Source organism: Enoplosus armatus, chromosome 21, assembly GCF_043641665.1.
Source record: "Enoplosus armatus isolate fEnoArm2 chromosome 21, fEnoArm2.hap1, whole genome shotgun sequence".
Lineage (NCBI taxonomy): Eukaryota > Metazoa > Chordata > Actinopteri > Centrarchiformes > Enoplosidae > Enoplosus > Enoplosus armatus.
Window position 1 is genome coordinate 7,294,873 of NC_092200.1, and position 25,409 is coordinate 7,320,281.

At 43.1% G+C, this 25,409-nt stretch overlaps 1 protein-coding gene across 1 annotated transcript in view; it reads right to left on the bottom strand.

Annotated features, from left to right (window-relative positions):
• plxdc2b (plexin domain containing 2b) overlaps positions 1 to 25,409 on the bottom strand; it is a 78,230-nt gene that overhangs the window by 52,002 nt on the left and 819 nt on the right. The gene's annotated exons all lie outside the window — the stretch shown is intronic.

Below are 25,409 nucleotides of genomic sequence, written 5' to 3' on the forward strand. Positions count from 1 at the left end.
AGGTTCCCCTACAAAATGTGTGGTGACTTTCCCTGCAGACAGAGGCATCACCAGAGCGTCCTGCCTGTCATGAACGCCCCATTACACCAGAGATTTTGTTTTGCCAACAATTAGTCACATCTTTCCAAGTCACAGCACTGCAACACGACATCCCCGGAGGTTCAGATCAGGACTGCAGATAGCGATGCGTGTTTCTTTCTGAAACACATTAACTGTCTTGTTGAGGATATTATATTGTAGATATTACATTGATTTCTCACTTCAGTAAACCACAGGTGGATCTAGGCCCCAAAGACACATCTGAATTTGAGCAAAAATGCCACAGGACATCTTCTTTCAAACGTACCACATTATCATGTATTAATACTGTCATTTGACTCGTCTATAATTGTATCTGAAAAGTCCCAGGCGACACCAGAATCAGTGAACAAACAAGGAACAAAATAATCTCTGACCTCAGAGCAGGAGCTCTTGTGTGTCGCGCAAATGAGAAAAGAGGCAGGTGTGAAAGGGGGCTATAAATAAGAGCCAATTTTTGAACTCTCAAAGTGTTAATTACAATCTGCAGAGCATGGAAAGTGGAGGGAATTCATTGAGAGGAGACTAATGTTGCATTCGCTGTGCCTGGGGCATCATGGTGCCTATGAAGAGGACAGGTGTCAGGACTGCATGTTAGAGGAAGCAAGGAGGCCGGAGGGAAAGAGACTGAGGGGGAATTAGGAGGTGGAGAGTCCGGCTACAGGTCCAGTGATTTTTAATCAAGGCTTTAACCTTGAAGAACATAATTGTTTTTTAAGCAGGCTTTACAGAAAATTGCTAATTTCCCTTCTGAGCATTTGCTCAAAACAACTAAACACACTGGACACAAAATCCAAGCAGGCTTAGCCACAAAGCACCCAGTAACATACCCGAGCCTACAGTATCAAACCCCAAAACACAGGGTTTAAAGCGCTGGAGTAAACCATCACGGAGTCTGCTGTCACCGCCGTGGCTTTCTTTATGTAATTGGTGGTAGTCTTGGCTCCGAAGTTGGTCAGTGCAGGAAGTCTATACAAAAATGCTTCGGCATAGACAAACAGAGGGCTGCAGGCAGTCAGGAGACAGCGGGATTATAAAGAGAAGTGTGCTTCCTGAGTGACACAGGCGTTTAGGAATTCAGGATTCCAGTCAGGCACAGTGTCTGTCTCATATTTCAGGAGATTGAGTGATATACTGTAGGACTATGAAGCGCTGCTGTTGGCTCTCATTCCACTTTTCAACTCTGCGAATGAGCAGCGTGGCCCAGGAGCCCCCGAGGCCTTGAATCGCTCTACCATGAGAGAGCTCGGGCCTGGCAGGCAATGTATCACGGGACCTCCTGTAACAGATTATTTCTCCTCCCTCCTGTGCAGACCATTACCTGTGGTAATATTACTGTACTCTTACAGGTCACCGGCTAGCCGTGGCCATCACCTAGTCTTTGCACAGACAGAATCTCAGCATCTCTGACTCTGCCTAAATCTCTCCATGAAAACACAAAATCTGTCCTTTCACTGTTCCCACAGTCCTCTTAGTGCTTGCTTAACAGACCTTAAAATTGGAAATGGTCACATCTGTACCAATGAATAGAGAGGGATAGGCAGGACAAAAGCCTGCACTTTTATTCTGATACGCCACATCACAAACAATAGCCTTGCTTTTATCCTCCGGGTTCACACACTCTTCAGCCGAGCTTCTGTGGATAGAAGCACACACCTCCACGCTGAACATCTGAGATGTACCTGACACAGTAATCGCTCTTTTTGTCCACCGTGCCTCTCCAAGAGTTGATCTCTCCATCTGAGGTCATGAATTCACTGGCTCACTTGTGTCTTGTGTATACGATATATCTTTGGCCAACTGCTACGACACCTGGGATGAATAATATTTGTAGAAAACTCTCACAAAGCACAGATGGGTTGGCTTGAACTCCATCACTGCGGTTCTGATATTGTTCTGTCAGAAACAATAAATCCACAGAGTTTAAACATCAATAAAAGAGCAATCTTCAAGTTCTCTTCAGTATTAAAGTAACTCAGTGATGGTTGTCTGCAAGTCCACGAGTACAGTGCCAACAGAAACTGCTAATAGCTAATTCAGCATAGTTTCAACGTTGCCATTTTGCCCAAATGTAAACAAATGTAGGCTAAAAAAAATGGGGCCCACAACTACAGCAGCACACAGGATACTGTACATATGTGTGTCGGCGGTGACGTCACAACCAAAGGTGGGAGTAATCTGGTGTAGTACTCGTGACCCGAGGGAATTTGACAAATGGTTACAGGCCCTCTGAAATGAAATCATTCTGGTTTGGCTTTGCCGTGTTTACACCAAAGAGCACTCCTATTGGCCCACGTCACACAACACTGGGTCTGTTGGGTGGCACCATTATCAGGCTTGATCACCTTGATTCAAACCAGAGACTAACCTCATCTACTTACACTCCTTCACAAAAATGAAAAGAAAAGATCTATACTTTGAGGGGTAAATTATGCTCAATTCAAACATATTGATTAGCATGAGTGCCTTAGGCTAATTGACCACTTCTACATTTCTGTTACTCTAAGAGCAATTGATCTGAGAGGTGACTGGGAGACAAACACTGTGCATGGGTGAGAAATAGCAGCCATGTGCCAGGCAGCGCCGCCTTAACTGAAGATTGATTCTCTGTTGTGCGGACAGGCTTGTTCTAAGTGTGTGTGTGTGTGAGTGTATATGTTTGCGTCTGCAGCATGTTCATTGTTTATGTGTGTGTGTGTGACTAGTCCTGCAGGTGGAGATTGATTGACTGAGTGCGAGTGTGAGTGTATTAACTGTGTTTTTTCCACTTTCTTTCTGGGCCGAGGGCTCCAGGCGAGGCCAGACGGGGCCCTTGGGCTTGTCCTCGTCCTTCCTGCTAATCCATCAGCATCACCGAGCCTCTCGCCCGTCCACCCTGCCAAACCTCTACACACTCCAATGTTCTCTGAGTTGAGTGCTGTGTAAACACACACAGACAGGTCCTTCTCTTAGCCCGACGGACCTGCCATTTCCCACAGTTAGAAAAGAGAGTCCAGCTGTCTGAGGAGAAGTGTGAAGGGCCCAAGGACAATCAAACGGATTGCAGACACATCGCCTTTGTTGAATAACTGAACCCACTGTCTGAAAATGACAGACACAGATTCACACATTTAAAACAGCTAGAGGAAATATATGGCCAGTCGAAACAGTGGAAATATGCAAAAACGTGTACACACTGGTTTCACAGCAGCAGCAGCAGTCAGTCATAGTATCTGTTTACTGGATCATTAAAGACGACATGTTCTGGTGACATAAATAATGGCTGGAAAAAGCTATTCATGTGGGAAGCAAAGCACAGGAAGTGATATTGATTAATCTGCCAATTCTTTTCTCAATTAATCATTTGGTCTATAAAACATCTGACAATAGTGGAAATGTCTTTTTATGTCTTGCCCATCAGATTTTTTACATGTATGCTCGAAAAATGATGAAAAAACTTAATTATTGATTACTGATTATCAAAATAATTTTCTGTTGATCAACTAAACCATTGAGTGACTAATTGTTTTAGCTCTAAAAGGAAAGATAAATGAAGGATCCATATTAGAGGCATTGTTTTTACACAGTTGTGAGACAGGAGTCGCTGGTATAATCTCTTGAATAAACTGTGTGAACTTATTGTCCCATTAGCTACCGAGCTAACTAGCTTGCTAACTCTTGACAAGCTAGCTAGCTCAGTGAGCTTTTTTTCAATCTTCAATAACTCCTTTTTTAATGAAATGATGAACAATCCTGACAACAAGGGAAGGGGGAAAAACAGCACAGTATCGTAACTGACTAGTGTTAGCATGTTCCTGGCTTGCTAGCATGTTAAATTAAAAAAAATTTTAAGAAGTCCTCGTCACAAATATTGGTTTCTGCTAATAAATATCAGATCTTGTATTGGTCTTGCTATCAGCTTCAAGAATCTAGTATCCATCAGGCTTTACTTTTTATTTCTAATATATTTGCTGATATGAATCTTCAAATGTTTAGTCAGTGGTGCATCCTCCTTTCTCAGTACAGTGTCTAATCCATCATAGCAAATTCGACCAACGACACGTAGTGTGGTTGTCAGACTCCACAGTCGGTCCATTTTCCAGCACTACAGGCAGCCCTCATATCCACTTATGAAATTCCTTATAATCAAGTTAATTTGCTTTAAATAAAGAACACGTGAGTAATACAGAACATCTTAAATAAAAACGTGCATCACACATGTTTTTCTCCAAGACCTGGATAATTTCCCAGTGAGCAGATGCAAACATAGAACCCAGATTTTTTTTAATGTTCTGCAGGAAAAAAAATATGTAGGAAAACATATAAAAAACTCCTTAAAAACTTGCCAAATCCCATATCCTCCCACCTACAGCCTCCAGGCACCCACACCCACAAACTAGCAACAACAAAAATATACTGAAAAAACTACAGCATCCTAGAAGCACATTGGGAAATATATATTTTCAGACTCTCTTCTTCTGCTGTACATACTGAGTAGAAAGAGAGGACCAATCGCCGGGCTAACAGCTGCCAAACCCAGCCCAGCACATTTCATATATCTGTTGACAAACTGTGAGCCACATCCAAGTCACACAGAGTCTGTAATTGCTTCAACCTCTTCCCATTCAGCGGTGGAGACTTCAGCCACTCACAGGAAATCAATATTAAATATTGTTTACAACAAAACCTCCTCGCCTCTCTGGGAGTTTTGCTGTGCAGAATGAGACCAACAGAGCACCATGTCACCGAACAGATGGCTGATTCCCTCCTAAATCCCATTATAAAAGGGATTGTGTATGTAGAAAAGTGTATCTCGTTAAGACTCTCAAACTTCCATTCAATCAGGAATGAACACTGCCAAATATTTGCATTGTCAATTGAATAACAAGATTTCCTCTTTACCTCCTGTGAAAAATTCTAATTATGCAGATTTAGCAGAGAAAATGTTCCATCTGAGCTCTGCTTCGTTTCTTTTCTGACAGGAGAAGTGAAACGCTCAAAGGTTTCTCTACTTGTCAAAGTATGAAAGCTTTAATTAAATTCATTAAACACACAATTCTCATTTATTTTACTCCGGTAGTTGTAATGGCACCTAAAATCACACAGACGACTGCAAGAAAATGTTCAGCGGACTTGAACAATCTAATAAACAGTTCAGCTATTACATTTCTTTGGGCAGAGTCTTTAAGTCAGGAATTACTCTCGTTGATGTGATTTAAATTGCTGTCACAGAGATGTCTATCTCATTAAATTCACCATTTTTTTCATGAATTCTCTTACTGGGAAAGATAGAAATAGTTGGAAAGAGACGCAGACAGATCATGTTGTAAAGTGGAAGAGGAGTTTATTGGTAAGGCCGGGGTTGAAATAAAATGGGAAAAGAGAGAGAAGGTTGTTTTGGTTTATCGCTCCCGGTCGCAGCTCTGGACAGCTGTGTGGTGCAGCTGCAGGGCCAGGGGGTAGCAGTGAAGGTTGTTAACAGGTATGAGTTCATGCCGCTATCATATTATCTGTGTGACACTATCCACTTTTATCTAAAGCAATAGTGTTACATTTCAGGAAATAGCGCTTATTCTCTTTATCGTCGAGATTATTTGAAGATTAATACTACTCTCATGGTTGTACAGTAATGTGCCGGATCATATGAGCCAAGAGATGGTTAGCTTAGCTTAGCATAAAGACTAGAAACAGGAGAAAACAGCTGGCCTGGATCTGTTCGAAGGTAACTAAACCTGCCTATCAGTACCTCTAAAGCTCACTAAACACGTTCAATCTTGTTATCTTGTGTGAACCTATTGTCCCGTTAGCAGCCAAGCTAACAATCTTGCTAGCTAACTGAAAATTGGTCAGAAAAAAGCATTTTTCACTTCAATAAAGCTCAACATTGAATGAAATTATGTACAATCCGCAGAACAAAATGCCAGGGGTAGTAAACAGCCTAGCACAGAGATAATTAAAAGGAGTACAGAGAGCTGGTGTGACTGACTATCGCTAGCATGTTCCCAGCTTGTTAGCCGTTAGCTGGCTAGCTACAGTAGTTCACCAACTAGCCCTGCGAGTAGTCCCTATAGATGCTGCAAAAGCTGCATTCACGCAATGTCGGAAGAATGGGAAAAATAGAAAAACCTTCCGCTATTCTAACTTGTCAATTTACTACTAAATCACCCACTGCTACCCTTGTAGCAACATATAGCCTAAATTAGCTACTTTTGCAGTGTTTCGTATTTGGAGCGGTTCAAGTGAAACAAGATAAAAACACAGTACAAGTATTTTAAAATATTTGATATAACAATGACATTTCGCGAGGGCACGTGGGGAAACACTGCTGCGCTACCCTCTGGTTTGACCGGACCTTTAGAGTCCCAGATGAGGTGAGGTTACATGCTGGTGCTTGCCTCTTCACCCTCGGGCTCAAACACTCACCGGACAGCCGTTCATGTTGATCATCATAGCTACTGACACGGTCCTGTCAGACTGCTGCGAGTGCTGACATGCATGTTTGTGGTAAAAGCCTCTCAGCGTTAATGAAGGGGGAAATTAACCAACATGTTTCTACGTCTGTCTGCGGTTTGAATCATCGATCCTTCAAATACACCTATTGATCTAACCCAAACATATTTCTGACCCCTGTAGAGGACACAGAAGTAATTGCACACTTCAGGACTGATGGCACCATTTGTCTTGTACAGCTGAGCATGGCTGCACTGAGTCTTTAATAGGAGCCGACAGTTCAGTGCCCTCTGACAAACAGCCTGGGAGACACTGGGCTTGAATGCAAATGGGATGCACTTCCAAAATATCCCCCAACTTTCTCTCTGCTTTTGTTTGTCCCTTGCTGCTTTTTTCTGAGGTAGTCAGTCTGGATGAGGATTAGTTTGCTGCTCCTGAGGTGATGATGAAGAGGGGGGAGGAGGAGGAGTGGCTGTGTTGTTATTTGGGTAGAGAGATGGATGTACTTTGGCAGTCTCAGCCCACACTTACAAACCCTCATGGTTTTCCCAGGAGAACTTCTAACACTGCCTTTGTTTTGGCTCGGAGTCAGCGAGAAAGTCTCCTAATCAGTCAGCGAGAGATTCATATTCACACCCATTTGAGCCCTAAGCTTTCTTGATGTAGAGAAAAACACTGTAGTGTTGGCTTATTTGCAACGGTGGGGTGAGATCCTCGAGTCCAGGGTGGGAAAAACTATTTTGTTTGTGTAACAGGTGCTTCTACTTTGCACACGCCAACCGTATTATTACAATAATATGTGAGATAATAATCTATGTTTTGAAAAGGAACAAGAAAACCAGCACACTTTCAGTCAGTAGACCTTTTTGTTAAACCTTATGGTCCCCTCTCACTTAAAACAATAGTTTGATATTTTGGGAATAACATTTATTTACTTTCTTGCCGAGAGTTAGATGAAAAAATTGATACCACTCTTACATCTGTTCGCTAAATACGAAGGCTGCCAGCAGCCAATTATCTTAGCTTAGCATAAAGACTGGAAATTGTGAGGAAAAAGCTAGCCTGGATCTGCAAAAAAGATTTAAAAAAATCCACCTACCAGCACCTCTAAAGCTCACTGATTCACACATTATATCTTGTTTGTTTAATAAGTGTGAAAATGAGTTTGTTCTTTAAAATGTGGAACATTTTGGCTTTTGGTCCTTAGCACCTGTCACTTTCAAGTACACAATAACTTGTAGTTTTAAAAACCTTTCTACAATAAAATAACATACAGTTTTTGTGGTGGACTGCACTGTAGAAAGGTTGCAGAATAGTTGCAGAATCTTGACATTTCATGGGAAAGCTAAGCCCCAAACCCACTCTGCCTTTGAAAATCTCCCTGTTTTGAGACTTTCAAGTGTGACAAGTATGCCCCCCCCCCCCCCCCCCCCCCCCCCACCCCGCCCACCCTCCTTCTCTGCTCATGCCATGTGTCTGGGCAAACTGCCATCAGCACTGGGCCCCATGTTCTGCCTCTCTGGGCTTCATTGATCAAACTTAGGGGCCCTCAGCACCGACAGAGGCTTGGCTAGCTTCTCAAAGCAGCCAGAAGAAGGAAAGTAAAGTTAAGGTGGCAGCACTCATGCCCTTACACTCTACATTCTGGTGGAAGAGGTACTCAGATCCTTTAGTAATCAAGTAAGTCCCAAAATATAACGTAAAAATATATTGTCTCAAACAAGCTGTCAAATAAATGTAGAGGAGTAAAAAGTACAATATTTCCCTCTAAAATGTAGTGGAATAGAAATAACATAAAATTTAGGTATCTACAAAATTGTACTTAAGTAGAGTGCTCGGATAAATTTACATGATTGCTTTCTACCTCTGCTCTTCTCATAACTTACAGTTGGTGTACACATTCAGAGGTAAGTGCTTACAGACAAACACGAAGTGGTGACACATGAATAAAACATGTAAATCTCCTCGCGGTGATATCCTAACGCCACTCTGCTTTTTTCTAACACATCAGATGAAATCTATATGGCTCGACTCTGGAACAGGTGAGAAACCAATACTTGCATTCTGTTTGAAGTTTCTTTTTGTTGGTGTTTCAAGATAGGAGTGAAAAACAAGGAAAAGTCAAAAGGTGTTTTAAAAAGGGGAGGGGGTACAGTTCAACGTGCCAATGATAGGTCATGATGAAGGAGGGAAACAGCGAGAGGAGAGCTGTCAGAGCCGCTGTGCAGGGGTGGGAAAGGCCCTGAGGGGGTTGAACGCTGGGCTGAGTCACTGTGTTACTCTGAGCTGCTGTACCTGGAGCTGCTGCAGACACTATCCTCCGACTTCACACCACCTGTCTCTGAGGATTCAACCACAGAGGACAGACTGCCAGAGGCTTTACAGGCAGTACTGTACCTGGCAGAGAGGTACACTTCTGATGCCACAATTCATCTTTTCTTAAATAATTGGCGAGTCTTAGAGGTGAGCAGCCCAAATTTGTCAAGAGCCAATGATTAGCGTGAGGTAACGATGGCCATTTGGGCAGCGGTTTCAGCAATCGTTCATCTGTTTCTAAAATGTCTCTAGAGTAATTCTGTCCTTGGAAACAGAAGATAAAGTTTGCTGTTTGACAAGGAAAATAATTATAGCATTAGCATGCCATTACTGGCTGGCAGGGAGACAATAGATCAACAGGACTCCTCTTTGGTGCTGCTCCAAATGTAGCCATAATATTTGGCAGATAGTGAGATTGTGTCCCCTTCACTAATTGATTTCCTATCATACTTTGACTGGGCTTCAAAACTTGATGTGAAAAATGATTTTAAAAACATCGATTAAAATGTAAAAATGCAAAACACTATTTTGGAGTTGAAGTATTTCAGTTTCAAGGGAGTAAGGATTAGTAAGTAAGGATTCAGTGAATGCAGCTTCATCTGTTACACCAGGATTCATCAAACGCAGAGGCAAAGAAAATCTAACGAATCCACAGCGGGAATGTAGCCACGCAGAAGCTACATGTGGTGATTTGTCTTGGATGAGAGCGTTTCCACAACCTATTCTCTGTAGGCCACCAGAAGTGCAGATAACAAGGCCAGGTAGGTTTTGTGTAGACCTGTCCCACAGCAGCACATGACTGTGTAAAACTGCATAATGAAGCGCCTGGCTCTTTTACAGAGTCTATAAAGACAGTATGGTCGTGTGTTGCTGTGTTTATGACCCTGTCAGCTGGGGAAGTGGGTCACCGCCCAGACACAAACCTGCAGAAACACGTCTGAGACGGCTCTGCAGCGTCTCTTGATGTCAGTGAAGTAGATAAAGTGACCTTGACTAACAAGCTTGTACTGAAACACATTCAGAATATCTGCTCGTTGTCTCCTCTCTTCTGTGTGACTGCTGACGGTGAGGAAATTTGGGTATCAGTTATTTCACGCCAATTATCATTAATCCAGACTGATGTACACCTGCACAAGCACACAAGGGTTTCTGCAAACAACTGCACAAATTGCAAAATGCACTGACAATTTCACTCATTCATACATGTAATAAAATGCAGACAATCACGCGCACATGCTTACAGTCATGTATTATTACCATCTGTCCTTTCAAGGTAATTGGTTGACAGACTCAACACATGGAGACCTTGGCATCAAAATAATTTACAATTTTTTTTATTATTACTATTTAATTAAAATACCGAACTGAAATTTTGACCCATGACAAGTGAATAGGATTCATCCTCTGGGGACCATGAATGCCGGTACAAAATCTACTAAATAGATATTTCAGTCTGGACTGAACTGGTGGACCAACCAACATATTGCCGTCCCTAAAGCTAACAAGCATGGCTAAAAATTGTCCCAGATTTTTGAGCACATTCATTTTGGGCCACAATAAAAAAAACTGCAAGATCCTGAGAGGGCTGACATAAAGGAAAACTATTTCCTTTGCCCACCTCCGCTGGAAGGTCAGACCAGCTGTTTTAGCTGGAAGGAAACTTGTGTCTTGCTCAATGACACTCCAGCAGGACAGATGCTAGCTGTCTCCAGGGCTTGAACCCAGATCTTTTCCTTCCTCCCAATACAACCTCAAGGCAGGCATGATGCCACCGTTTCAAAAACCTGTGAGTGCACTTTATTTATAATGAAACACCTACACTCTCGGTGCTATTCAATAAAAAATAAATGAACGCATCCCTGGCCAACACAGCTGAAACTATCCAGAGCTCAGGAAAGGCAGGGATGTTTAGTGACCAACAAAAGCCCTCACATCTGCAGGAGAGGAAAAGAGGAGTAGTGGAAAAATAAGGCTGGAAAAAAACAAGACATCTGCACAAAATTCTGCTTTTTAAAAAATAACAAAAAAGGCTGTGAAGCGTGGGCTCTGTCTACGTACGTGGGAATGTGTGTGCCTCAAGTGTTTGTGTCTATTAAAGACAGAGTGAAGGAGTTGCAGCTGAAAAAGAGAGAAAGGCAAAATCGCATGAAAGTCAAGGAGGTGAGGGAATATCGCTGACACATGAGAAACAGTAACAGGCTCGCTCTGCTAACAAGCTCGTGATAGGAAGCTGGAGTCTGAACTTTGGCCTCTCCAACACACCCCACAATCTCTGTGATGCCACATTTAAAGTCTATATGTTCTCTGCAAGTGACCTTTTAAAAGTTACAGCCATTAAACATTCATTTCACAGAAGTTGCTGCGCCGCATCTGAGCTTTCATGGCTCACAAAATCAACTCAAGGTTGCAAATCTGCATGATGGCTGAAAAGGAAGCTGGTGTCGCTCCAGCTGTTCGACCCCGGAGTCCATGAGATCAGATCCCGGTGTGGTTCCTCCACTGTCTGCCCTCGCATTCCCTCTCCAACCTCTCTCCATCTCCTTCTCTGTTCATTGTCCTCTTTACAAGGCCAGACCTGTTTTTTCCCCCATTAAGACAGATGTGCAGTCCCACATGGTATTCCCATCGCTCTTTCCCTCTGAATGCCAGGACTTTCACTGAGCAGAGATGGTAAACTGAAACAGCTGACAGGAGGAAGCTTATCAACCATTTAACCACATAAATTGACATTTTCTAACAAATTCCAGAAAGCCTCATCTCAAAACTTCTGAATCTAAAAGGAAATTATGAGAAACCTCAAAAAGAAAATATACACCATTTGACAGATTAAGTACATCTACAATTTGAGCAGATATCCTGTGACCGCCGAGACAATCAGGTCCTCGTAGTGGTGTCACCCCATAAAGAGACACGCCCTGACAGACAGGGTCAAATAATCACCGTCAATCACTCCGCAATCCACTTCAGCACCGGCACCGAGCGGGACAGCCAAGGTGTCAGGGAGACAGGGCCTTTCATTACCTTCCTGTCAACGTGATTGTAGCCTCATATCAAGCCGGATGTGTTGCCTGTCATGTCTCGGCTGTGGGCTGTCACTGCAAATCTGCCACAGGACACAAACACCCTGGGTGATGCACTGAAATCCCTGTGTCACCCAGGCCAGAGGAAGTGATTTACCTGCCAGCATGTATGTTAGACTGAGATACGACCTGAAAGCATGCAAAGTAAACCTCCAAAACCATGACACGTATTTTCAATATCAAGGAACAAAAGGAATGAAATTATTCACATCTCTGTACTGAATTTACCATTTTAATATATTGTATTTTAATATCAAAACACTGACTTTCTGCATGTGTTTTCATTTGTTCTTTATGGACTCTCCACTGAAAACTGGATGCATCTTTTGAACATGACATGGTTGAGTGTGGAGCTGTAAAGCTACAAATCAAACATGCAGGAAAAGCTCATCATTGTAGTATGTGTTTATCAAATTAAAATGCATTCAAGTTATTGATCAAGTCTATATACATTTAGCTTTTTGACAAGTTATAAATAACTTAAAGTTGTAAACTCAAGATTTCCCAGATTACTTAATCACGATTAACCGATATGACTATCTGAATTATTTGCATGTTGATTTTTTAAAAAACACTTCTTAAAGCAGCTGTAATAAATTGTTTTAGATTAACAATGGATCTCATGACTCACTGTACTGCAGGCAGACACAGTTAGCGACTAGCGGGTGAACATAGTGGAGCATTTAGCAGCTCAAGAGCCAGATACTTCCCTCAGGAGTTGGTGGAGACCAAAACAGAGCTAAAAGAGAGGGAATATTGGACGTGAATTAATGCTAATGTTGCTCCATGTTTGCCAAATGTGCTGACAAGCTTGTCATACCAACTTAAAGATAATAATATGTCAGTGTGTTTACAGCTTGTTTCCTCTGCCAGCAAGTGGCCAATAAGTCACTCAAGGGTTTCTCTTTTTGCATAAAAAAAAAAATCATATCAAATTTAATGTATATTTTATCATTGAAATGACTACAAAAATGTCTTTGGTGCATGCTTCTTTGGCCTCCAAGCATCTGAGTAGGCGGGCCAGTGTACATGTTTGATTGACGGCTGAGGCAGCAGTGGCGCTGGAGACACACAGTAAACAAACCTGGTCACTGTAGCTTACAAGCTACTGACAGACATTGTTGCGTCTACATTTGTCAATCACATAAGTACATTTATAGGCTGCTCCGTGTGCTACAGCTAACTAGCTACTTGGCGAGATCTGTATGCTACAGCAGAAAAAATATGCAACTTGCAGGGTGTCTTTTTTTGTTTTAAAACATCCATACATGACCTTCCAGTTATTTTTAATGATGCACTTAGAGAAGGCAGAGGGGGGCGTATTTACTTATCATATTGTCATATTCATCTCTTCTGATAAAGAAGAGTCATAAAATTTTATGAGTTAGGTGTTCTTATGAGCTCACTGTGCAGCAGATTTATTCTGAAGTTTCTGAGGTCCAAACAATTCAAACATAAGCAGAAAGAGAGAGAGAGAGAATGATGACAAACTTTATGAGGCTCCACTGACCTTAACAACCCTAAAAGCCCCCAAAAGCTTTTCTCTGTCAGTGGCATTTTGCTGTAAGCAAATATTTATCACAGATCTAAATGTGTTTCCTACAAATGCCAGGATGAAAAAAAAGAGAATACATCTTCGTTGATGAAATGCAGCCAGTGACAACTGAAGAGATACTGCTGGTTTACAGAGTTCACTTCTACACTGACACTCACAACACATGCAGCATAAAAGTTAATCATTTGCTCTGTTTGTCAGACACTCAAAATAATTTGAAGCTTTTAAGCTGTCCAACTTTTGATTCAATGTAATTACACAGGACATATTTCAAGTATTAAAATGGTTAATTATAAAAAAATATATATTTCGTCTGTTTCTGTGATTTAGTTTTCCTTTTAAATCAATTAGTCTCCCGTGGGACTACTGCTCTGACTGAAAGCCTTTACTGAAGCTTTACTGCAGTGTAAATGTCCACTCGTCTCAACTATAAGGTTGAAGGGTTACGAGCCCATTCAATCATGTATTTGCTCATTGATTAGAAACCTTTCCCAGTGTCTGCATGCCCGTATTTATATTTGCCTACCCGTAGGGGTGTTTGTCCAATGTCTGTTGGCGAGTGCTTTATTTGGCCACAGGCCGACACCATAGTGTTAATGTGTTTGCCTCCCTAGCGCGCAGGCAGAGAGATGAATTCAGCCAACGGGCTGTCGAGTCAGGGAGTCGGAGTGAGGTCTTTTCTTGCTGCAGGAGAAAGGTCAAGGGTCGAGACGAAGGACATGCTATCAAACTGACTGTCTGCTCTATCTCACTCTGATTTTGTGCTCTCTGACTCATCTATATTTAAGGAGAGTTTTCCTTCTCAGCCCTCACAACATGCATGATACTGAATATTATCCTGTAAAGCACTAAATGGTCAAAAGTATGTGGACAAGCCTGTCGGGGGGTTGTTTTTTGGTGCTCGACCCCTCTCATGTCTTTGCTGGAGTATGGAGCTGGAGCCAGGAGGTGATTAGCTTAGCTTAGCGTACAAGACTGGAAGCAATGTATTCTCATCTAACACTGAAATAAAGCAAATAAGCATACTTCCCAAAATGTCAAAGCAGTCCTTCAAGGGAAATCTTAAAGTCAAAGCATACATATTCTAAACTGTGAGGTCCAACTTTGTAGCAACAGTATAAGAAAGGTGCTTTCCTGTTTCAACATGACGATGCCCTCGTGCATAAAACAAGAACCTTAAAACATGTTTTTCCCAGTTCTGTGTGAAAGAACTTGATTGGCCTGCACGGAGTCCTGACCTCAATCCAACACCTTTAAGGTTTAACTGGATCTCTGACTGCAAGCCAAGCCATAATGCCACAAATGCTTTGTTACTGAATGGGAGTAGAGATGAAAAAATTACTACCAGAAACCCTCCAAACCAGTCCTTTGAGTGAGAACACTGGTTTGTTCGGCTGTGACACTGGTGTCATGGTGTCTTGGTGTGATTTTAGTATGATATTTTCTTTCCTCAGGTGCAAACTCAGTGTTATCAGTGAGGTATTGATTTCCAGGCTCTTCATCGGCCTGGGCAGGCAGCGGCTGAAGGACATGCTACACAACTAAACTCAGATGATGGATGACGCGGCTAAAGGCTCCTAAGACGGTTAATCTTTTACAGAGCTCACGTGTATATATAAGAAAAAACGGGGCAGGAAGAGAAATGAGAATAAGAATGTGGGAATGTGAGAAACAGAGTGGCAGGAGCAAAGAAATGAGAAAAAGGAGTGTGTGATGAGGCATACAGGATGTGTGAATGCTCATAATGCATTTCTCCACCATCAGGTCCTCCAGGAAGAGATGTGAGTGGAGAGGCGGACTGGCCTCTGTTCTCTGTAGCACATTACTGTGACCTCCTGCTTATTAAAAACACACCCTCAGGGTCACTCTGGGCCGCCGTGTAACAGGTAACCCATCATTCAAGCTCTACGGCCAATCACATGGGACACGGGAACATTAACAGGAAGCAAGGAAATCAACAGCAGGAGATCCCGATTGTTAATCAATGGTTAACTGCCTGGGTGACCGTTGGAATTTAAGTGATATTACGAACAATTTTAGCGCCAACACACACAGATATTGCTCTAATATAATAACCAGTACCAACATGGTCAGATGGAACCAAAGCATTCATTAGCAACACTAATGTAGGGGGCGCTATCACTGCAGGAAGAATAGGTATCAAACACCAATGATATAAACAGTGATTTCTGGGCAAAAATCTATTTAACTTCTGTTTGATTTTAAAGTGTCTCCTGACCTTCATCTTTATTCATGCATCGATGAGGTTCTGTGATGATCCCACAGCAACCCATCTATTCCAACTGTTTACACATAACAGACAATCATCAGCTGACGGGTTGCTGTGAAGTGGCTGCTCAATAACCAACTAATAAACAGAGGCAGGACTCACACATACACACAAATACACGCATGCAGACAGAGCAACCGTGTATTGGGCCTGACCTTTGAATAAACCCCCCAATTCATCCGTTCAGTCCTAATTGATTGCAGAGATGATGTGCAAACAATAAAACGCCTCAGCATAAGATCTGATGAGCCGACCCCCTCCTCTCATCTGAGCTGATCCTCTGAACCATTGAGGAAAACACTCCCACAAATTCTCTGCATGTGGCTCTTCATCCGCAAAGAAAAAAAAGCCCTGAAGCAGGGAGGCTTTTCCACAGTGAACATATAAACGACGACGTTGCTGGCTTTCACCCTTTTCCTCCATCATAACTTTTGATTTTTCCCTTGTTTTTGTTGAATTCAATTGAGGAAACATCACTTTTAATGAATATTGAGTTTGACATGCTCAATGTCTAATCCCTAATAAGCATCAATAATCACGAAACATCAAATTTAGTGGACATGCAGCTCTGCTCTGACCAGAACAACTATTAGAAGGATATTTAATAGCATCACAATGGAGTAAGCTCCTATTAGCAGAGAAAGGCAATGTGACTTTGAATGACATATTAAAATATGTTGTTGTCACAAATATTGGCTTTGTAGCAGCAAGGAAATGATAGATTACTGAAGGACTTACGGGTAGGCGCCTTCAAAAGAATACCAGCCCGTCTGCCAGCCATTTGGGGCAGGCTCGTGGCAAGAAAAGGACATCAAATATCTCATTTATATTCATATCGCCACCTCTCATTTTCAATTCTGGCTCCTTGTCGATAGATGGGATTTTCAGGGCATATATCATTGGTTTGGCAGCTCTCTGGAGAGAGGGCATTTCATATTTGACCCCCATTCAATATGTGCTGGGAAACAGGTCTTTCATTTTATCAGGCCAAAAACAAAACAGAGGGAAGATTTATTGCATCGCAGATGTCAAATTACATTCCCACAACTCTTTATTTATGACTTAAATAAATGTGTTTAGATGAAGTTGGGTTGGCAGCGAGCAGGTCCCAGTTGCGATGATGCACAGTGCGTTGGCACCTTGACCACTTCCAGTGTCTGTGATACCAGAGGCCTTTGGGTGAATGGGGAGGCGGCCAGACATTTAATCAATAGCTGGACCTCCTCTGCCTGAGACATGTATCAGCTTTTGGTTGCTGTGGGAGACCAGTGTAATGATAAACCCCTCAACACTGCCTCTGGGCTCAACTATAACACCAGAATGAGGCTGGATGTTTGGAAAAAAGGACATCTTTTAGTTTATGTTTCTGTTATACGGTGGCAAATTAACAAAAACCACAACAAAATATAAAACACGACAATATTTTAAATTAATTACTTACTGTTTTCTGTTTTGGTTTTCCAATCTGTTAACTTGTTTTCTAAAATGTTTTTTTTTTTTAAATATTGTGTTTTCTGTTTTGTTAAGTGTTGTTGTGTTTTGCACCTCAGGACCACCGTACTTTTATGACCCTGTTGGTGAACATCTATCGGTTTCAAATCCCTTACCGTCTGTCACTTTACATCGTTCACTTATCATTCACTCCCACCCCACCTGTTTGAGAGAAGGGCACATTTATTACCTTTGTGCAATGGTATGAATAACATATTCATAATTAAACTGCTCACACTAATTTACTCGCCATCTAATTAGAGCATTCTGGGGCTCCGGAGACAAAGGACTTTAAATGGGAGTCAATTAACAATTTATGACATTAGGGCTCCGCTCACCACCTGACAAAAGAGCTCTCACATAAACACCTTTTAATGGTCACAAACACTAAGAATTATCTCTGTAACAAACGCCATTAATCACAGTGGACCGTCTTTGGACAGGACATCGTTAGCGGCTTAAAATGGATGTAATTTACCAACACCTTGCCGCTAGAAACTAGAAACTCTAGACAAGAGTAATACATTTCTAAGGCCGACCAGCTCAACAGTCCTAGAGAGGTGACAGAGTAGCCTACTTCAGCAAGATAGGCCCGGACCTGAAGAGCATTCAGTCTCAGTGACACTCGGTGAGCAAATACTGCATGTTCAGAGATGAGACAAAAGACCCATCAGCCTAAAGGAAGGAAATCATTGCGAGCCGGCCTCTCTGGGCGAGGGGGAGGAAGTGGTTGATACTGTATGAGCAACCACTTTCTCCTCCTTGCACCAGCTCTGTTCTGTTTGTCAAAGACAAAAAGGACAGGAAAGGGAAGAAAAAAGCTAAATATTCCAAGCACAAACAGACATATTCATACCCAGTTATAAGCAAAAAAAATACCTGTATATAATAGAGATGCCGCAAGCAGTCAGGCCAAGGCTTGCAAACCAACCAATTTACTACTCACAAAGCCAAACCGCAGACTTTGATCTATAGCGGCCATTAAATTGATGTGTTGTTGCCTTCTGGATCATAACATGTGTACACTAACCCACACCCAGACCTCCCCTGATACCAGGATGCTTGTTCTTGCAAGACTTTACAAGAAAACACAATTAACTCCCACAGTCAGTGCAGGACTGGAGTATTGAGACTAGGACTAAGGCTTGAGAGTCTCTAGTTACCTGCGCCGAGTTTCCTACTTTCTCTGTGTCCCATACAGTAGACTCATACAAAGGCTGCTGTTACACCTTGAAATGCATCACCACAAAGACTCAAAGCAAGCCTTTGTTCGTGGCTCTGTACTTAGCTCAGGGAGAAACTCTCAGCTAGTAGACATTGGCAAGGAGGCAGAAACCTGAACACCTGGCACAAACTAAACCTCATTTACCAGAATCACTTGTTGATTTTTGTTTTTTTGGAGGGGGTTTGACTCACTTGTATTTAATCAAGCATGTTTGATCAAGTCACAAGAAGAGAAAGAGGTTCATAAACAGGACAGAGGGGAAAATGTACTGCAAGTGCAACTCCCATTATGAATGAGCCGCCAACTGGACTCCTGTTTACAGCTTCAGGATGAGCTCAGCACTGAGTTAAGAGGTGGACAGCTGGGAGACAAGTTCATCCAAAACTGCATGCTCCAAACAAAGATCACCGTGACCTCCAGAAACCTTTGCTTGCTTCTGGGAAGAGTCCTTTATCTTCCCATTCCTGGCAGTCCTGATTCCTGGAGGGTCAAGCGAAAGCCGAGCAGAGCCAACAGGAAAGCCTTACAGATGTATGTGACTCATTTGAGGAGTGAATTAGCCTAAACAAGTAGCATAGCGATGTTGACCGTTCTCTTTCCAAGACATACACTGACAGATGACATTGTCCAATTGTAACTCCCGGAGGCTGTGGGGCCCATAAATCTGAGTCAATTTCAATCTGTGTGGCATTTAGTGTTTCAAGGCATCACGTAATAACATCCAACCCGCCAAAAAGTGCCTCCAAGTTGATATGTCCACCAGAAAGGCACATGACAACAGAAATAAGCAGTTTACACACTAAGATTTGTAGTGTCCATATGCATTATAGATGTACGGTGGCAAACAGAATCATCAATCACAATCTATTCTGCGCCTTCACATGCAGAAATACCCTTGTGACTGTAAACCTTTTCATTTTCACTCAAAAATGCTCCGGCCCGTCAAAGTCTTGTGAAAAGCCGTTGCTGCGGGGCATACTTGTTCTTTGTCAGGATGAGTTTGGTTGGGGAAAAGAAACTTCTGGACAGGGGACGTGGAGACATTTTCCGGGCAGAGTAACAAAGGCAGCGCTGTTGGACCCACAGCAAGGAAAACACATCAATGTCTGCGAGGGGGTCGCTTGGCACAGTTCAAAACACTGTTTGAACATACTCAAGTGTGTGCAGCACTAGCAGGCTAATCATGGCAAAGGCTACATGTTGCACCAGGTTTGATTTAGAGGACGGAGCAACAACCGCATGCTATAAAACTGTAATTGATGGCTTTCCGAGTGAGACTGCTATTAATATGCCAAACAGGTAAATCTGAGCTCAGGTTAGGGGTCAGGTTAAATGTAATTGCACTCACTGAAAGAAATGAAGGTGTTTTGCATTTTGCTGACTCAATTTACCTTTAAAAAACAGGGAAATCAATCACAGGTAGGTATTGTTCTAAGTTTCACACTGTTAGTAGCCACCGCCGCCATTTATCACTGTTGCTACACCCGACAAGCTTTCTGTTGTCATGCATTACAATAACAACGATGGCAGATTTACAGCTGGAAATTCGTCATTTTTGAATCAATACACTTTGGACAGAGGAAGACAAAAGCAGCTTCTGATCAAGCCCACTGAAATGACAACTGTTGTTAGCGGATTTTATCGGCTGTAGCTAGCTAGCTAATTAAGCTACCGTTAGCTCCATTATTTGGTTGAAAACCCTGTTTCCGGATGATTTCTTTTTTCCTTCGTAACCTGTAACCCCACAAAATAATGTCGTATGAAATGCTCCTTGGCCTTGGAAATAACGCTCCGTTTCTAGTGTAGGTAGTAAGCTAGTTAGCTGAACATGCTAACAATTGCAGCTTATGTTAAAGCTGACAAACACACAGTTCAATCCATCCCTTGCACTTTTGCTCTTGTGTTTTTGGTTTTGGAGAGGCTTAAATAAAAGACACCATCCTTCAAACTACGGAGTATCTCTCTTACCACAGCCCCATGTAGACCGCCCTGCATCTGAATCCAGAGCTTGACAGGCCTTTTGTGCCTCGTTACTGTTGCTAAACCAGGAGGGGTTAGTGAACGGTCAATTCAAAAGTTCAAATTAAATGCTGGAACTTTTGGCAGCAATGCGAAAACAATACTTATTCAACAACTCATTAACTGTAAGAAATCCTGCAAAAGCCAGCTTTTCTTTTAACAAAATAAGACAAACTTGTGGAGTGTTTCCACCAGACCTTGATATCTGATGAGAGAATAAACAAGGCTAAATGTCTGACCAAAGCGTCAGCGCCAAATTTCAGTCTGGACTCAAAAAGTACTGAGGTTTGAAACTCGGCCCTGCCTTCATCTACTTCACTCGCTGCTGTCTGAATTCAGAAACATGAAAAATAAAAGCAAGAAAAACAACAGTGAAAGAAAGTGTATGAGGACCGACAGACAGAGTGTGAGAGAGAAAACTTTCACACACAGTTGCACATATAGGCAAAGGCATGTAGCAGCATGCCGTAAACCCTGTGAGTGACACTTGCTTTTGTGGGACAAAGCCAAGCCACTGCTCCTGCTGGGCTCAGGATATGAAGCCTGCTTCAGGGTGGGGGGTGGGGTGGGCAGATGGGCACCTTATCTTCTTTCAGCACGCCTGGACGGCCTGAAACACCACGCTCTCTTCACGATAGCCATGCGTGTAACACTTTGTTCCCCTTTGGAGAGCCGCCTCTTTCAACTTTCGTCAGCGAGCGCAACAAATCTTTGGATTCTTTTCATCATTTCGGTGCAGCCGCCGCGTGAAAAAAGCAGCAGGGACCGTACATAATGTTCACATTCCAAGAGGCTGGCTTATATTATGATGCACAGCTACAGTATGGGCACCTGCAGGGGTCTGATAGAGGTAAATATCGAAATCACTCAGCGTTTTCTTATATGATTGGAAAGGACAAATTCATTCCATAGTTGTAACACCTGCACGTATTTCCCATCTTTCTTGCTCTCTTATTAGACACAAATAAAGCATCTCTCCAGTCGGTCTACTGAACGTCTAGCATGAAATCATTCCATCTGTGTTTCACGTCATTACTTATTTTTTAGCCGACACGGTTGCAGCTCACACAGCTGAGTGCCAACCAGCCAGCCATTTTATACTACGTTACTCATAAAATTCAGTACTGTGAACTTAGGTTTACTGTCGTCAAATACCGGGCACTTACTGGTGTGTATCAAGGTTTTAGGTGCCAGGATTTAACCCCTCTAAGGCCTGCTGTGATCTAATGAGCCTCTCAAATGATCCTGCATGAAACTCAGCCAAAGGTGAAGACATTTTTACCCATAATTCAAGTGTCCAGCCGTTCTCAGTATAAAGACTAGATAAAAGGTTGCAGACATTGTGCACATGGCTGGTATCAACATGGGAAATATTCCTACCTCCTGTAATCTATGCTGTTAATCATCACTCACTATACTTTAGAGTGTCATATTTTTGTTTTTATGCTGCTGTAATTATTTTCTCCTGCATTGTGAGGCTGCTCAGCAAAGACGAGGAATGGCCTGTTTTCTAAGCCTCCTCCTTCTCCTTGTTATCCCCTTAAACTTTCCCCTCCAGGCAACAGGAATGGCGACCCCTCCCACCTCAATAACAACCATTTCACTCGTTTCACTCATTTCACTCCTCAGCTGATGATCTAGCATCTCCTGTGGCAGCAGGAGGAGCCGATAACAGGCTGACTGTGGACGACGCTGCGGTCTACTGGCAGCTTCGCAATCATCTGCGGGAAAAATGGATGTTTATCGTGAGCGGAAAATGCTTGTCATCTCTCACTGAACCGCTGACATTCAGATCTGCATCAGTTCCTAACGAGGCCGCTTTAACCATCGTGAGTCTCCTGCTTCTGCCGCTGACCTTTTCAAACTTGCTTGACGGACAAGATCCATAATTCTTCTGCGCTGAATAAACTAAATAAAATCACACAGAGCTGAAAATGCCAGGGAGTGATTACTCCAGGACATGATAACTCTGGCGGAGCACTGCGACGATTGGAAGTGAAGGAGCTTTTGAACCACATGAAAGACAATGAGAAATAAGCTAAAGAGGAGCTTAAATGCGCTGGGTTTCATTAACCAGTGGCCTCTTTGCTCTTTGTCTCTGAGACTATTGAACTCTGCGTGCCGCTCCAGCCCTCTTAGGCCGTCAGACTGAGCTTCTTCCCGGACTAAAAAGGAGGCAGGAGTCTCAGCGGCGAGGGCCAGGCGTGACTAATGCAGGAGCCTGGTGCTGCTGTTGCATGCTGGTACGGGGGGATGACCCTGCCTCGATGTATGGCACGGCCCACTGTGGCTGCATACAGGGCAGCACATAAACCCCAGCCGCCGCCGCCGCCCCTCCTTGTCTCTCACCCCCTCATACCACCCCACCCCCGTCATCCATTCATGGCAGATCCTTTCAGCAGGTCGTTCAGAGGGCCAATAAAGAGGCTAGCTCATTCTGTCCGTTCTGAAATGTGCAATGTCAGAAAGAGGGAGAGACGGGGGAGGGAGAGATGGAGGGGCGGCGGGGGTGAGATTCCAAGACGGCTTACAATCTCCTCACTAAAGTAGACTGAGCTGGACCTCCCGTTTTGTGGAAGGAACTTTTCTGCAGACAGTTTATGTCGGGAATCATCCCGTAAGCAAGATAACGAGAAGAGAGCAACATGCATCAACAAGCATTCGTCATGGTTTGATAGCATTTTATCAAATCCTTTCAAATCCCTTATCAAATCTTTTTAGGTTGTTTGGTGGGAAATGAAGGCATGACTTAACAAGTACTGTATATGAGCAGTATCATACCTAAACCACTGATTCTACTGTGTGGAAAGGGTGTGGGTCTGCCACCACATATTTTGTCACTTCTCTGTGACATTAACTCTGCCCTGACTCACTTATGCTTTGTGCTGAGAAAACAGTGTTTGCTCCTTGATGCAGCTGCAGAAGCCGTAGAAGATGAAGTAAAATCAACATCATACGACATGATCTGTTCCCCCTTTGAAATGACACCACTCGAATGGGTTGGGGTTAGGTTGGGTTCAGGTTAATGTAAGGGGAAACACATATCGACAAGGAAACAGAGTTTTGTAAGCTAGTTTCCATTGCACTTTTATCGATACACCAACTTTCCCATCTCAGCAAAGCGTAAAAACTTGTGTGCGATATGCCAACTTTTTAAAAAGGAATTTCCAGCATTTCCACTCAGGGTTTTCATGTGCATAAAAACAGGTGGATGGAAACAAGTCATCACGCGCTCACATACGTCATCAGTTGTTGTTTTTCCCTTTGCAGACACCCGTAATGTCAGAGAGGCAAGAGGGACCTAAAAAGAGACTATGGAGCTTAAGGAATCCAGGTATTTTACTACCTTGGAACCGAATCCAAACTGGTACCAGCTATCGGAACCCATCCCTCATGATGAAGGTCAAACTCTTTATGAGCCCGTCTGCTTGTTTCTCTGCAGCTCACACTCCTACGTGCCTCTGAGTGTGTGTTTGTATGATTGCAGAGGTAGCTGCTGGCAGCATGATGGATGAGGAGCGGCGCATTGGAGCTGGAGACGTCCATATTGCCGCCTGCGAGCGGGTTAACCATATCAAACCTCCCCGAGCCTGCAAAACAACACGACTCCACAACGAATGAAATTCCACACACAACCACAATCTTAACACATTAACAGCCCTCAGCGCAGGCATTTAAATCAGACCACATCATTACACGAGGTTAGACTTTCTCTCTCACGCTCTCCCTCTTTCACAGACACTCTCCAGACTCGAGTGGAACATCTCTTTTTCCACTCCGAGAGAAGCACCGGAGTGCAGATTAACCCCAAAACCAGCCCTAATTTTGTGAGCGTGCCACTGGTGAGTCTATCACCGGGTGAACATCACAGACTGAAAGCTTATTAAAATCAAACAAAAAAAACGATGCACTGAGCTCACAGGATGTCATGTAATTTCACCCAGATGTGCTCCGCAGCTCATCGAACCAATAAATGCAAGGAGGGAAATGAATGCCTCAACAAGTCTTCACTTCTCAGGCTCTGCTGGAGCTGCGGAGACACTTTCTAAGAGTCTGAAAGCTTTTCTGGTTCTGAATGCTGCTGTTAAATCTCCCCAGTGGAGGAGTCCACCTGCGCTCTATTAATAAAGGCCTATCTAAGGAAGGACAGGGGCTGCTCCTTACAGCAGAGTCGAGGTCAGTCTACAACAAGGGAAGCACCTCGCCCAGATGTCTAAAAATACTGTCCTACATACTAACTGTGTCCAGCTCGAGCAGGAGATGGAGAGGGAGAGGGAAAAATGCCCTTTTTGTTTATGGATGTTGGTGTTTTGGAGTTCTCCTCAATCTGCAACCTCCCATGAGCAAGACAAACTCCAGGTTGTGCAAAGGAAAACAAGCTGTTGTTTCCTACTAAAGCACCGATGTCAAATGAGCCAGAGTGCAGCAGCAGCCCAGTAGATGGATTGAATTCATAAATAAGACTGAGTACGACTGTGTGAAACTAAAAGGTGTGTGTGTGTGTGCGAATGGTCATGATAGCATCTCTCTCTCTCTCCCAAACAGAGCCATACATTCCAGTAACTCTGTGGTCTGCACACACACACACACACACACACACACACACACACGCACACGTACACACACACACACACACACACAGGTTTGATTTACAGTCACTGTCAGCAGCCGAACATTTCTCTAACCACTATCTGATACGTGATGAAAATCTGCTGCAAGCAATAAAAGCTCTGGGAAACAAGAGCTCGTCTGTGTGAACAGAACCAGCGTTGGCATGAACTTATTCCACCGTCTGTCGGAGGTGTGTGTGTGTGTGTGTGTGTGTGAGCAGCGTATGGGGAGGACCTGATTTGAGATTAGGGGAGTTTAGGTGCACACGCTGTGGCTTTACAGTAGGGATATTGTTCACACTGGACTCCTCATCCT